We start from the raw sequence: 13,966 nt of genomic DNA, 5'->3' as shown, positions 1-13,966 counted from the left end.
GACGCTTAACCTACTGAGTCATATAGGTGTCCCTCCCCTTCAGTTTTTTACCAATGAATGGTTTTAGTGTTCATTGGTAGTTCTTTTTTTTTTTTTTTAAATATTATATTCCCTAAGTAACCTCTGTATCCCATGTGGGGTTTGAACCCACAACCCTGAGATCAAGAGTCACAGGCTCCACTGAGTGAGCCAGCCAGGCACCCCGATAATTATTTCTTGATTCACTATTTTATTAGGGATTATAAAATGATGGTTTCCTAAATCTTTTATTTCTCCAGTGTCTGTTATGATTATTTTGTAGAGAGCTTTCCCTTATCAATGAACAGTTGGTTTCTTTATTACCTTGAAATATGTTAATACAACATAAAGAAAAGATAGACTGGAAAAAAGGTAAATGCTTGATTCTTTTGTCATTTTTTTTAAAGATTTTATTTATTTGAGAGAGAGTGAGAGATCGTGAGCAGGGGGGAGGGGCAGAGGGAGAGGGAGAAGCAGACTCCCCACTGAGCAGGGATCCTGATGTTGGGCTTGATCCAAGGATCCTGAGCCAATAAACCCCAACTGAGCCACCCAGGTGCTCCCTCTTTTGTCATTTTTAAGAATGAGTTGAAGACTTGGAGGCCTCCACAAATGACCAATGAGGATTGTTTTTTGGAGTAAGGGGAATAAAGGTGATACGATAAATCATTACAAACAGATTTTTATATTTATTGTATGTCAGTCTATTATGCCATGTTTGGTGGGTAAAAGCCTCTTTACGTTAGTTCTTGAGTCATTTTGTCATGACTTCCAGTAGTCTTTGATAACTTCCTTGTTTTCTGGTGCAGGATGAATCAGGCTCATCAGTATAATTCCTACTCCAGACCTGAAATCAGCCATTTTTCCCAGAAGGTCTGGTTCCTTTTAGTGGGAAATGGTATTTAGAGACCCTAACACTTGACCACTTTTTAAAGTCGTATCATCTTAAATTTTAGATTTAGAGGGGTTCTTTGAAATTTCTACCCAGTGTAGGAATCTGTGTCCTCTAAGTGTTTTTCACATTCATAATTAATTCATTTGAAGACCATTTAAAAAGGTTAAATGACAAAGACTCTCATGTTGAGTATCATCTTTACTTTATGTTACTTAAAAATCTAAAATGAAATGAAACTAATAAAAGGTAAAAATAAAAGGATGCCAATGTGTCAAATTTGCAAATGCAGCAAAAATAAGAATTTTAATATTAAAACAAAGCTATTCATGGCAAAAGTAAATAACTGCAGAAATCTCTGACTTTGTTTATGGAAGCTATAATTCACACTGAGGATGTAACTGCCACCAATCATGTATCAAAAGATCTTGTATTGGCAGATATAAAACAAAAGTTTTAACAGTTTAGAGGAACTGAAGTTCAATTGAACTTGGTACACTTCTAGGAAAACATTATCATCTTTTACACTTTCATGGAACATTTATGGAATTTAATCATAATTGACAAATAATTCATACTTCCAGAAAAAAATGCAAATTTTAAAACCTTAAAATTTAGAGACTCCATTCTTTGACCACAATGCAGTAAAGCTGAAATGGTAAAGTCAATTAAAACAACCCAACCATTTGGAAATTTTAGAACTTGTAAATAATTTTTGGGTTAAACAAGTTGAAGCTGACTTTAATTACAAACTGTTGAGAGTATAACAGTATGTCAGTTATACCTCAGTAATCATAGTAAGAGAATGTAACAGAGCAAACCATATCACAACTTGGAATGTGAGCAGACTATAAATATATTTTGTATTAAATGCTTTAACGTTAAAAATAAAAGAATTGCTATTTAACTGTATGTGTTAGAACAATGAAATAAACCTGAGGAAAGCACAAGGGAATTAATAAAGTTGAAAATAAAGTGTGGGAAAAAATGAATTAAGTAGAAAATGTATGGACTGATAAAAGTAGGAGCTGATTCCTGGTGAAGTGACCAATAGAGTAAACAAGTTACTGACAAGTCTAATTGAGGAAAAGAAAGGAAAACAGAAATAGTGTTAAGGAGAAGAAAAGCTATAATAACCATAAATAGTTTGGGGATAATATGTTGGACTTTTTGAGGTATAATTAACTCAGTCCTTTAGATGAAATGGAAGATTTTCTGAAATAAGTTACCAAAATTGATTCAAGAGGTAGAAAACCTGGAAAGGCCAATAACCATTTAAGAAATGGCCATTAATGTCAAAGAACAGCCCAGGTTTCTAATCTTTCTTTGTACCATTGAGGAATATCCATTTTCATGTTTTTAATAATATTTGCCAAAATAGAAAAGATCTTACATCAAGATGCTAATAAAGACCTTGATATATTTAATACTCATTTTCTGTTAATAAAGTCTCTTTTTATAAAACTAAGAATAGAGGGTCTTTCACATAGTAAAACGTGTTAGAATCCAGCAGTCATCCTTGAGATTTAGGAAGGATGCCTGCTATTATCATAATTATTTATTACTGTTCTGGAAGTTCTAGGGCACAATATAGTTAGATGAGGAAAAGAAACGAGAGTTGTAAATCTTGGAAAGTTGGAGAACAAAATTATGATTATTTTTTCTGATGATACATTTATTTGCCTGGCAATCTCAAGAGTATCAGTAGAAAATATTTTAGGGCTCAGAAGTAAAAATTCAAAAATGAAAGCAATCTGGAGGAAAGGAAGAAAAATGTACTATGATTATAACGGGATAGTAAAATGTCTAGTTACAATATTAAAATATTTTAAAAATCCTATAAAATTTAATAACTTTGTAGGTAGTTGGAAAATAATAAAAAGATTGATTCACAAAGTAATACAAAACTAAATTCCTTGGGATAAACCTAATAAATATGAGACTTGACAAGAGTTTATCTAAGGACATGGTAATTAATAATAATAATAATAGTTACAACAACTAATCTTTATGAGCATTGTTTTAAGTACATGTCTTGACTCCAGAAAATGACTTTATAATACAGTGTTAATGCCTGAGGGTAACAGAGGTAAAGTGCCTTGTCAAAGTTATATAGGTGCTAGAATAAGGAATAATGGGATTGGAACCCACTCAGGCTGTGTGACTCCAAACTCCAAAGAATCTGTAACCATTATGCTTTGATGGCTCTTAAAATAAGTGATATGCCATATTCCTTGATGGGAAAATCCAATATAATAAAAATATACGTCCCATAGCATTAATGTTGTATCAGTCAGTAACCCAACAGGATTTTCTTCTTCTTTTTCTTTTTGATGGTGAAGAGGGTAGACTTTGAGAAAACTGATGAAGTTCATTAGGATTTATAACTATGTGAAGGCTAGCCAAAACAGTTTTGAATTAGAAGAATAATGCGAGGGTGGCTCATTCGTTAAGCATCTGCCTTTGGCTCTCCTGGGATCGAGCCCTGCATTGGGCTCCATGCTCGGCGGTAGGCCTGCTTCTCCCTCTCCCACTCCCTCTGCTTGTGTTCCTGCTCTCGCTCTCTCTCTGTCAAATAAATAAATAAAATCTTTAAAAAAAAAAGAAGAAGAATGGGAGAATGGAGGAGTATGGGAATGGTGGGTACCTTGTTCTACAGGATCTTGAATATAATACTGCTATAGGAACACTTAAATTATTACAAATAAAGAGATTCATGTCTATATATAAGGATACATAGAATAAAGTTATTCTTTAAATTGTGTTTGGACAGTTTCCTGGTCATTTGGGCAAAAAATAAAGTTAGATCTTTTCCTCCAGATACCAAATTTATAGGGATTGAATATATGGATATAAGAAAATGAAACTATTCCCCAAAGGATGGGGCACCTGGGTGGCTCAGTTGATTAAGCAACTGCCTTTGGCTCGGGACATGATCCCATGTCCCAGAGCCTGCTTCTCCCTCTCCCTCTGCTTGCTGCTCCCCCTGCTTGTGTTCTCTCTCTGTCCAAATAAGTAAAATTAAAAAAAAAAAAAAAACCCAAAAAAACCCAACTGTTCCCCAAAGGAAATATAGGTAAATATAACAAACATCTTGATGCGGGGAATGCCTTTTTGAGCATAAACCAAAAAAAGATAAAAGAATAATAGATTTGCCTACATTGAAAATATTGTCACATTTTTAAAGAGCAAAAGTGTTTGAACTATCTGATGATAAGAAGTGACTTTTCAGAAGAATGGGGTACTGGGCAGATGAAAGCAGATAACCACTTTGGGAGTCATCTTAGAATTCCTCAGGGCTCCACATCCCTAATTTCCATCCAGTCACAATTCATGCTTCCATTCAACAAATGTTTGAGTGTCTGTTATGTACAAGGAACCATTGTAGGAACTGAGGATACAGTAATGAATAAAATGGAGAGCATTTCTGTTCTTACAGAGTTTATATTCTGTTGATGGGAGAGAGAACTGTAAGTAATGAATGTAGAGCATTTAAAATGGAAAAACACTACTATAGAGAAACATAAAGCAGAGAAAGAGGATACATTGTGCTATGGTGGAAGGGGCATAAATAGGGTCATTTAAGCAAAAATCTGAAGGAAATGAGAAAGCCATCATGTGGGTATCTAAGAGTAGGAAAATCCCAGGTAGAGGTAACAAGGCTAATGGTTGTAAGGCAGGTGAATGCTTTGTATATTTTATGAACAGCAAAGAGGTGGAAGCTGAAGGTAGGTGAGCCAAGGTAGTGAGTGGTAGGAGATGAGATCAGGGAGATAACTAAACAGGGTCTTTTAAGCTGTTGTAGTGACTGTAGTGTACATTGTTGGATGTTTCACAGCATCCCTGGCCTCTACCCACTAGATGTCAGTACAGCTCCCCAGTTGTGATAACCAGAAATGCCTCCAGATACCACCAGATTTTCTAGATTTGGGGGGCAGAATTACCCCTGCTTGAAAACCACTGTTCTACCTTACGGCTGTAGTCCCTTTTGGGAAGGCTTGGAAAAAGATTTATGGTGTGTACTTGTGGTAATGGTGCAGAGCCCTCCTTCAGGTAGACTCAGTCTCTCCATCACAAGAAGCTGTGGGTCTGTGACTTGACCAGGTCTGGAAACTGGGCAAATGTCTGTGACTTTCACTGTGATGACTCAAGTCAGTTTTGGGCCACCAGATTTAGACATTTTCTGTTATATAGATTAAACTGCCCATCTATTTCATTCCTAGGAACATCGTGATCAATTAGCCACTGCCAAAGATCCCTGCGGGCCAAAGCATTCTGATTGCCGGTACGTCCCTGCTGCCCTTATCTCTGGAGTGAAGTGCTGCCCCTTGGCCTCTGCTGCTTTGGGATCCCATCATCCTCAGTGAAATCAGGGAACCCACCTCAGTGGTGAAAGTCCCTGCAGTCAGAACTGACTTAAAAAAGAGAGCAGCCACACAGCTTTCCAATATGTGGTGCTTCCCTCACTAATTATAGTGTCTTCTGGGCCTTCCCAGGGAATGCAGTTGGGTAGTAGGTGTATAGTTTGCAGAGGATAAATCCACTTAATGTTCCTGTCTCCCTAAACCTTTGGATTTCCTCTTTCACATAATGCCAGTGAAACTTTAGTATCTTAACCTCATTAAATATTCATTGTCATTGTTAGAATAATTTTGATTGGCGTTTCCTTAATGATTACAGCTATATTGTTGAGTATGTTTCCGTCAACAAATGTGCTATTAGAGCTTCAGCACCTTCAGCTGCACAAGTTATCACATCAAATTCAGAATCTGTAGAAGTTCACTCATATTAATGAATTCTAACCTCCTTGGTCTAATACCTATATTAGCATCTTTTTTCAACACACATACCCCAGGTTTTTTCCTTCACATATTAACACAATTTTGGCATTTTTTGGTGTATAAGCTGTTTTCTCTTGGGTCCTATGTGTACCTGTTCCTCTATAACAGAAATTTGAACCTAGTTAGGGGTCTAATGTCAATAGGGTTGATTGTAGTTGGTCTTGAGGAGAATGAGCATCCTCCTTCAAGTCATTTGCTGAACATACAATATCACAGGACTTTCAAGCAAAGGAAAGTTTCTATCTTTAGATACAGAAGGGTAGGTTACTGCCACTGGAGGTTTGAAATTATTTTTTTCATTCTGATTCAACCATATGTTCCCATTTCAAATAGTTTCAGGGTCCCATATATTTTCCTAGTCATTGCTCTTACATGAGAAACTTGGTGAGACTATGAATTCATCTAATGTTATCATTCAGCTATTTGCACAATAAAATTTTGCCTTTGATTTTCAGCAGTATCAACCTGTAGTTGTAAGAATTAAGAGATTTTTTTTGGGATTTTTTTCAATACCGCATAAAAGTGTTTTTTTTCAGACTGATTTAATCTGATAGTTCATGGACTTGAACTTGTTTTCCTGTGTACTTGTTCAAGAGCACACAGAGAATCCATCTCAGGTAACAGACCTTATAGTTATCACTGCTGCCTTAACAGTCAAGTACAACAGCCACTTGGGGTCCCAAGGCACTTGCTTCAGTTGGCACTTTATCACAGTCAACCACATCAGCCATAGCTTGATGAATTGCGATGCCGCTGCATGCCAGGGATTACTAGTATCCTATTTCCTGTGTAAGCCAGAGGGCACAACCAAGTCAATATCCAGATCCCATCTTTGTAGGTCTGTTTACTGTGACCACTACCAGTATCAATTCTATATCAGTCAGATGTCAGAAACCACACAGTAATTTGAACAGGGTAAGTTTAATATAAAGAATTATTAACCAGTAACAGAGAAGTAAAGTAACCCTAAGGGGGAAAGAGAACTTTAAAGTATACACAATAGTAGGTAGAGGGAGCATCTACTACTTCTAGGGCTGAGGCACACTAGCAGGGATAGAACAAATTTGGAAGATGCCCCATTTTCTAACTTCAAGGCTGAAATTCAGATCTTGTTGAAGAGGGTTGGGTTACACTGGATGATGGAGAAGTTTGAGGTGCCACAGATTTTTGCTATCAAGCAGGAAACCCCCTTTTGGGGTGCTGAGAAAAGTCACTAGGCAGCTTTTTTCTGAACCTGGCTAAGAAGCCAGCTGGGACCAAGGCATAATTCTCTGGGAAGTGTCTGGCCTTGTAGGAGTGCTGCTGAAACTTAGTGAGCTGCCCTCAGGGGTGCTGACAGAATTTTCTGGGAAACTACCCATGGGGTTGTATATGTGTCACTGAGACTTGATGGGAAGTTGGTGCCTGGGGAGAGGGCCATTGGATCTTTTGCACACCGCTGTCCTCCACTGAAACCAGCAGATTAGAGCATACTAATGGGAAGAGAACCCACTTCTGTCTGGAGTATTCCTCCAGTGCCATCTGCTGACAAAGGTTAACATTTTGTCAGCTGGCAGAGAAGAAGTGTTTATAGTACCAGCTTCATTATCACAAAGCAGGGTAGAGAGAAGTGGATTTGGAGTTGAGAGGCAATATATTTATAATTGCTACATTCAGATATTTACATTTCTAGTACTCTTCATTCTTTTGGGTAGACCCTGATTTCCATGTGGTGTCATTTTTTTCTTGACAAATATACCTTCAATATTTGTTTGCTGGTGATGAATTCTTCCATCTGAAGAAGGTACATCTGAAAAATCCTTTACTTTGCCTCTTAAAAAAATAAAATAGTTGTAGAAAATACATAAATTTACCATCTTATAAGTGTACAGTTTAGTGGTAATAAATACTTTTGTAATGTTGTGCAACCATCTGCACTTTTCTTGTAAAATTGAAACGCTATACCCATTAAATGATAATCCATATTCCCACCTACCCCCAATCTTTGGCAACCACCATTCTACTTTCTGTCTCTATTTCATTTAGTATAATGTCCTCAAGTTGCATCTATGTTGTACCATGTTAGTGTTTTTATCATGAGAGGGTGTTATATTTTGTCACATGCTTTTTCTGCATCAATTGTGAGACAATCATGTATTTTTTTTTCTTTCATTCTGTTAATGTGTATTGTTTTGATTCATTTTCATATGTTGAAACATCCTTGCATTCTAGGAATAAATTCTACTTGATCATGGGGTATAAGTTTGAGAAAGATTGGTATTTTTCTTTATTTTGTAGTGCCAGTGAAGCTATCAAGTCCAGGACTTTTCTTTTTCAGAGAGTCTTATTTACTGATTACTAGTTACAGGTCTATTCAGGCTTTCTATTTCTTCATTATCTTTTTTTTTTTTTTAAAGATTTTATTTATTTGATAGAGACACAGTGAGAGAGGGAACACAAGTAGGGGGAGTGGGAGAGGGAGAAGCAGGCTTCCCGCCAAGCAAGGAGCCCAATGCGGGGCTCGATCCCAGGACCCTGAGATCATGACCTGAGCCGAAGGCAGATGCTTAACGACTGAGCCACCCAGGCGCCCCTCTTCATTATCTTTTTATTTATTTAAGGGTTTATTTATTTGAGAGAGAGAGAGGATGAGCAAGGGGAGGGGGAGAGGCCGAGGGGGAGGGAGAGGGACAGGCAGACTTCCTCCTGAACACAGAGCCCCACAAGGGGTTCGATCCCAGGACCCTGAGATCATGACTTGTGCTGAAGTCAGATGCTTAACTGACTGAGCCACCCTGGTGCCCTATTTCATTCCTGGGAACATCGTGATCAATTTTTTGTTCCTCATTGCATGCATTACTTTTTTCTGTTGATATTTTTTGTAGTGAGATGTTTAAACTCCTTTCTCATTTCATACTCTGTATATCTAAAGCTGTATTCTTTGTGGTTACCCTGGGGATTGCATTTAACATCCGAAAGTTATAACACTAATTTGAATTTATACCAGCTTAGTGTCAATAACATAGAGTAACTGCTTTTTTACAACTCCAGCCCTACCCCTTTGGTTATTGATATCACAGACTTAAATCTTTATACATTGTATGCCCCTAAACATGAGGTAGGCATTCTTTAGATTGCATTAGTCTCTTAAATCCTGTAGAAAACAACATTTGGAGTTACAAAATAAAGTTAGAATAATACTAGTTTTTATTTTTTAATATTTTGGGAAAGATTTTATTTATTTATTAGAGAGAGAGCTTATGAATCGGGGAGGGGGCAGGGGAAGTGGCAGAGGGAGAGGAAGACTTCCCACTGAGCAAGGAGCCTGAGATCATGACCTGAGCTGAAGGCAGATGCTTAACCAACTGAGCCACCTGGGTGCCCCAGTACTAGCTTTTACAGTTGCCATGCATTTACCTTCATTGAGATCCTCATTTCTTCATATGGCTTTGAATTACTGTTTACTGTCTTTTCATTTCACACTGCTGCACACCCTTGAGCATTCTTGTTTATCTCAGAATGTCTTAATTTCTCCCTAACCTTTGAGGGACAGTTCTGCCAGATATTGGAATCTTGTTGGACTATTTTCTTTTCTTTTTTTTTAAGATTTTATTTATTTATGAGGGAGAGAGAAAAGGAGCAGGGGGAGGGGCAGAGGGAGAGGGTGAAGCAGGCTCCCTGCTGAGCAGGGAGCCCAACACAGGGCTTGATCCCAGGACTCTGGGATCAAGACCTGAGTTGAAGGCAGATGCTTAACCGACTGAGCCACCCAGGCACCCCTGACTATTTCTTCTTTTAGCACTTTGAATGTATTAGCTCACTGGTTTTTGGCTTCCAGCATTTCTGATGAGAAACCTGCACATGTACTTTTTGAGGATCCATTTTATGTGAATCATTGCTTTCTTGCTACTTTCAAGATTCTTTGTCTGTGTCTGTCCAAAGCGTCTCTGTGTGATTTCTTTGAATTCATCTTATGTGAGGTTTGTTGAGCTTTGTGGATATTTATATTCATGTCTTTCATCAAGTTTGGGGAAGTTTTCAGTTTATTATTTTTAAAAATATTCTCCATGCCCCTTTCTCTCTCTTCTTCTGGGACTCCCATGGTGTGTATGTTGGCCTGCTTGTTTGTGTCCCTCGGGTACCTAACTCTGTTCGTTCTGTTTCTGTCATTTTTCTTTTTGTTCCTTAAACTTGGTAATTTTCATTGTCCTATCTTCCGGTTTGGTGATTATTTCTTCTGCCTGTTCCTGTCTGTCTTTAAATCTATCTAGTGAATTTTTCATTTCAGTTTACTGTACTTTTCATCTCCAGAATTTCTTTTTGGTTTTCTTATAGGCTTTTTTTATCTATTGATATTTCTACTTTGTTTATTATTATTATTTTTTATATCTATAATACATCTTTTATTTCAGATTATGAGGAATTTACATTTTTTGAAAAGATTTTATTTTATCCACTTGACAGAGGGAGAGAGAGAGAAGGCACAAGCAGGGAGAGTGGCAGAGGGAGAGGGAGAAGCATGCTCCCCGCTCAGGCTCCCAACATGGGGTTTGATCCCAGGACTCTGGGATCATGACCTGAGCTGAAGTAAGATGTTTAACTGACTGAGCCACTCAGACGCCCCTCTGCTTTGTTTATACATTGTTTTCTTGACTTTCTGTATATCTTCCTTTACTTCTTTGAGCATCTTTTTTTTTTTTTTTAAAGATTTCATTTATTTATTTATTTGACAGAGAGAGACACAGCAAGAGAGGGAGCACAAGCAGGGGGAGTGGGAGAGGGAGAAGCAGGCTTCCCACCGAGCAAGGATCCCGATGCGGGGCTTGGTGCCAGGACCCTGGGATCATGACCTGAGCCAAAGCAGATGCTTAACTGACTGAGCCACCCAGACGTCCCTTCTTTGAGCATCTTTAAGACAGTTATTCTAATGTCTTTGTTTAGTAGGTCTACCATCAGGTCTTTTTCAGGAATAGTTCCTGTTTATGTTTTTCCTTTGTACGGGACGTGTTTTCCTATTATTTGTGATTTTTGTTGTTGTTGAAAACTGAACATTTCAGTCTATTAATATGGTAATTCTGAAAATCAGAATCTCCCCTTCTTCAGAATTTTAAAAAATATTTCATTATTTTGATTGTTGTAGACTAGTTAGGATCAGCCTGAGATGTCAATTTAAGTTCTTCTCAGGTCTTTTCTCAGTCACTGCTTTTCCCTGGATATGGATGGTGAGTTTCTAATTTCTTCTGTATGTGCAGTTGCTTTTGAATGTCCTACTTTTTTTAATGTCTGGCCCCCAAAGGGACAAAAGAAAAAAAATGAAGGGGAGGGGAAGGATACGGGGCAGAAGGGGAGGGGCCTGTAGCCATGGGGGCTGGGGCAACAAAAATGGCCACTGTGATCAGGAGCAGCAATGAGGAATTAGGGCACAGATCCCCAATACTTGGAGGACCAGATCATTTTTGCCCACCCTAGCTCTCACAAGCTTACTTCTGGAAGGTATGTTCAGCTGCCTGCCCTGTAGTTGGAGATGGAGGATGGATAGCTGCTACCCTGCTAAGAGCTGAAATTGACCCAAAATTTCCCTTCCAAACCTACCCCCTAGAAGTTGCATGCTTTCAATGGACTCTAGAGTTCCAAAAACAGTTATATAAGATATATTATGCCTGTGTCATTGTCTAGATGGGGAGACAGAATCCTGGTGCTTTCCTACTCTTCCGTCATCTCAGAATCTCAGTAAAGTTGACCTTTGAACAACATGGGTTTGAACTTCATGGGTCCACTTATACTCAGATTCTTTTTTGTAAGATTTTATTTATTTTTGAGAGAGAGAGCATGCAAGCGCATGAGTGGGGGGGAGGGGCAGAGGGAGAAGCAGCCCACAGAGTAGGGAGCCTGATGCAAACTTGATACCAGGACCCTAGGATCATGATCTGAGCCGAAGGCAGTCGCTTAACTGACTGAGCCACTCAGGTGCCCTATACTCAGATTTTATCTGATAAATACTGTACAGTACTGTAAATGTAATTTCTTTTCATATTCTTAATAATGTTTTATCTAGCTTACTTCACTGTAAGAATATAGTATATAATACATGTACAAAATATGTATTAATGGACTGTTAATGTTTTCTGTAAGGCTTGCAGTATAGTCAGCTATTCGTAGTTAAGTTTTTGGGGAGTCAGAAGTTATATGTGTGTGTGTGTGTTTTAAGCTTTATCTATTTTGAGAGAGAGAGAGAGCACGTGTGGGAGTAGGGGCAGAAGGAGAGAATCTTTCAGGCAGACTCCCCACTGAGCAAGGAGCCCATGTAAGGATCCATCCCACAGCCCATAAGATCATGACCCAAACCGAAACCAAGAGTTGGATGCTTAACAAACTGAGTCACCCAGGTGCCCCTATCTGTGGATTTTTGACTGGGGGTGGGGTCAGTGCCCCAACCCCAAGGTTGTTCAAGGGTCAGCTGTATTTGTTAGTAAATTTTGAGAGAGATTGGTTGTGAGAGAGAGTTGGGGAAGGGGATTGCAGCTGCCTGCTATTATGATTAACTTTACACTTGGAAATCTCAGAATACTCTGCAATGTTCTCATTTACTCATTTCCACATAGTATTATTAGAGAACTGTATTGGAGTGACATATTTTTAGCTTAATTAAGTATATTGTGGTTATTTTTGAATATTTTATTTTTATTCTAAAGACAGTAGTCATTGTAGATGATTTGAAAGATTTAAAAAAGTATAAAGATAAAACTCTCTTGTAATATTACTACTCAGTTTATTTATAATTATGTGTGCATTTATCTTGCATGCATATATGTATTTTATTTTAGAGATGAACATAGGTAGCTTATAGTTGTATATAAACACAAGTATAGATTCCTATAAGCACCACCACAAATAGGATTAATAACAATTCTGTTGCTCCAAGAAGTTCCTACATGTTATCCCTTTGTTGTCATATTCTCCATTCCCTCCTAACCACTGGCAACCACAGTTTTATTTTCTGTCGCTGTAGTTTTGTCTTTCTGAGAGTGTCATAAATGGACTCATGGTATTTTTAACATTTTGAGACTGGCTTCTTAGAATCAATACTTTATCACTTCTCAGAACTTTGGATCCCACCGTATAGGTTGTTTTACCCTTTCCCTTTATGTTGTTGTTATCTCATATATACATAACAAATCTCTATCATATAATATTATTTTTACATTTAGCTGTTAGACATAAAATAACTAGGGTATAAGAATGGATTGTATTTATAAATAGTTATATTTATTTAGGTCATTATCAATTCTTTAACTTTAGGAAAGGATTTTTATACAAAAATATAAGAAAATTCAGAATATTCTAAATTTCAAATGCCCACTAAAGGGTATTTTCATTGTATGTAGCTGTGTGGGTTGACATTTCTTTCAGCACTTTAAAAGTGTTTTCTTCTGGGGCACCTGGGTGGCTCAGTCAGTTGGGCGTCTGGCTCTTGATTTTGGCTCAGGTCATGATCTCAGAGTCATGGGATCGAGCTTTGTGTTGGGCTCTGCCCTCAGGACGGAGTTGGCTTATCCCGCTCCTCTTCCTTGCCCCACTTGCACATGCTCTCGCAAATTCTGTCACTCTCAAAGAAAGAAAGAAAATCTTAAAAAAAATATTTTTTTCTTTCTTTTGGCATCCAAGATTTCTGATGAGAAACCTGCAGTGATAAGTAATATGTCATTTTTCTCTGGCTGTTTTAAAGATTTTTTCTTCGTCTTTAGTTTTCAGCAATTTCTTCATGAGTATCTTGGTTTGGATGTCTTTAGATTTATCCTATTTGGGAATTTGCTTAGCTTGTATTTGCCGATATGTATCTTTTTTTCAAATTTGGAAAGTTTTCGGCCATTATTTCTTTTAAGTTCTTTTTCCACACTACAGTTTTTCTGTCCTTTTGGGACTCTGCTTACATGAATGTTATTCTTTTTGATATTGTCATGTGGGTTTCTGAGGCACTGTTCATTTTCTTTTTTTGAGATTTATTTTTGAGATTTATTTTAGAGAGAGCATGAGTGGGAGGGGCAGAGAGAGAGAATCTCAAGCAGATTCTGCACGAAGCATGGAGCCCAATGTGTGATCACAACCTGAGCTGAAACTAAGAGCTGGGGCTCAACCGACAGTGCCACCCAGGTATCCCTCACTTTTTTTTAAATATTTTTTTTCTCTTGTTCAGATTAGGTAGTTTCTATTACTCTATTTTCACAATTCTTTCCTC

At 37.8% G+C, this 13,966-nt stretch overlaps 1 protein-coding gene across 9 annotated transcripts in view; it reads left to right on the top strand.

Moving 5' to 3' along the window:
* The window catches only part of ZMYM4 (zinc finger MYM-type containing 4), a 129,897-nt gene that overhangs the window by 19,720 nt on the left and 96,211 nt on the right, over window positions 1-13,966 (top strand). For 3 of the 9 annotated variants that reach the window (XM_025856488.2, XM_025856489.2, XM_025856494.2), the window contains exon 2: window positions 5,134-5,195. The exons of 5 other annotated variants lie outside the window; for them this stretch is intronic. The gene's annotated coding sequence lies outside the window, so the exon portion shown is untranslated. Of the gene's footprint in view, window positions 1-5,133; window positions 5,196-13,809; window positions 13,882-13,966 lie in introns of those variants that run through there. One more of the 9 variants, XM_073902922.1, reaches the window with a different exon arrangement.

This window comes from Callorhinus ursinus, unplaced genomic scaffold, assembly GCF_003265705.2.
Source record: "Callorhinus ursinus isolate GAN/ISIS: 27379988/994484 unplaced genomic scaffold, GSC_fseal_2.0 scaffold18, whole genome shotgun sequence".
Taxonomy (NCBI): domain Eukaryota; kingdom Metazoa; phylum Chordata; class Mammalia; order Carnivora; family Otariidae; genus Callorhinus; species Callorhinus ursinus.
This window is presented reverse-complemented; position numbering and strand designations above follow the sequence as displayed.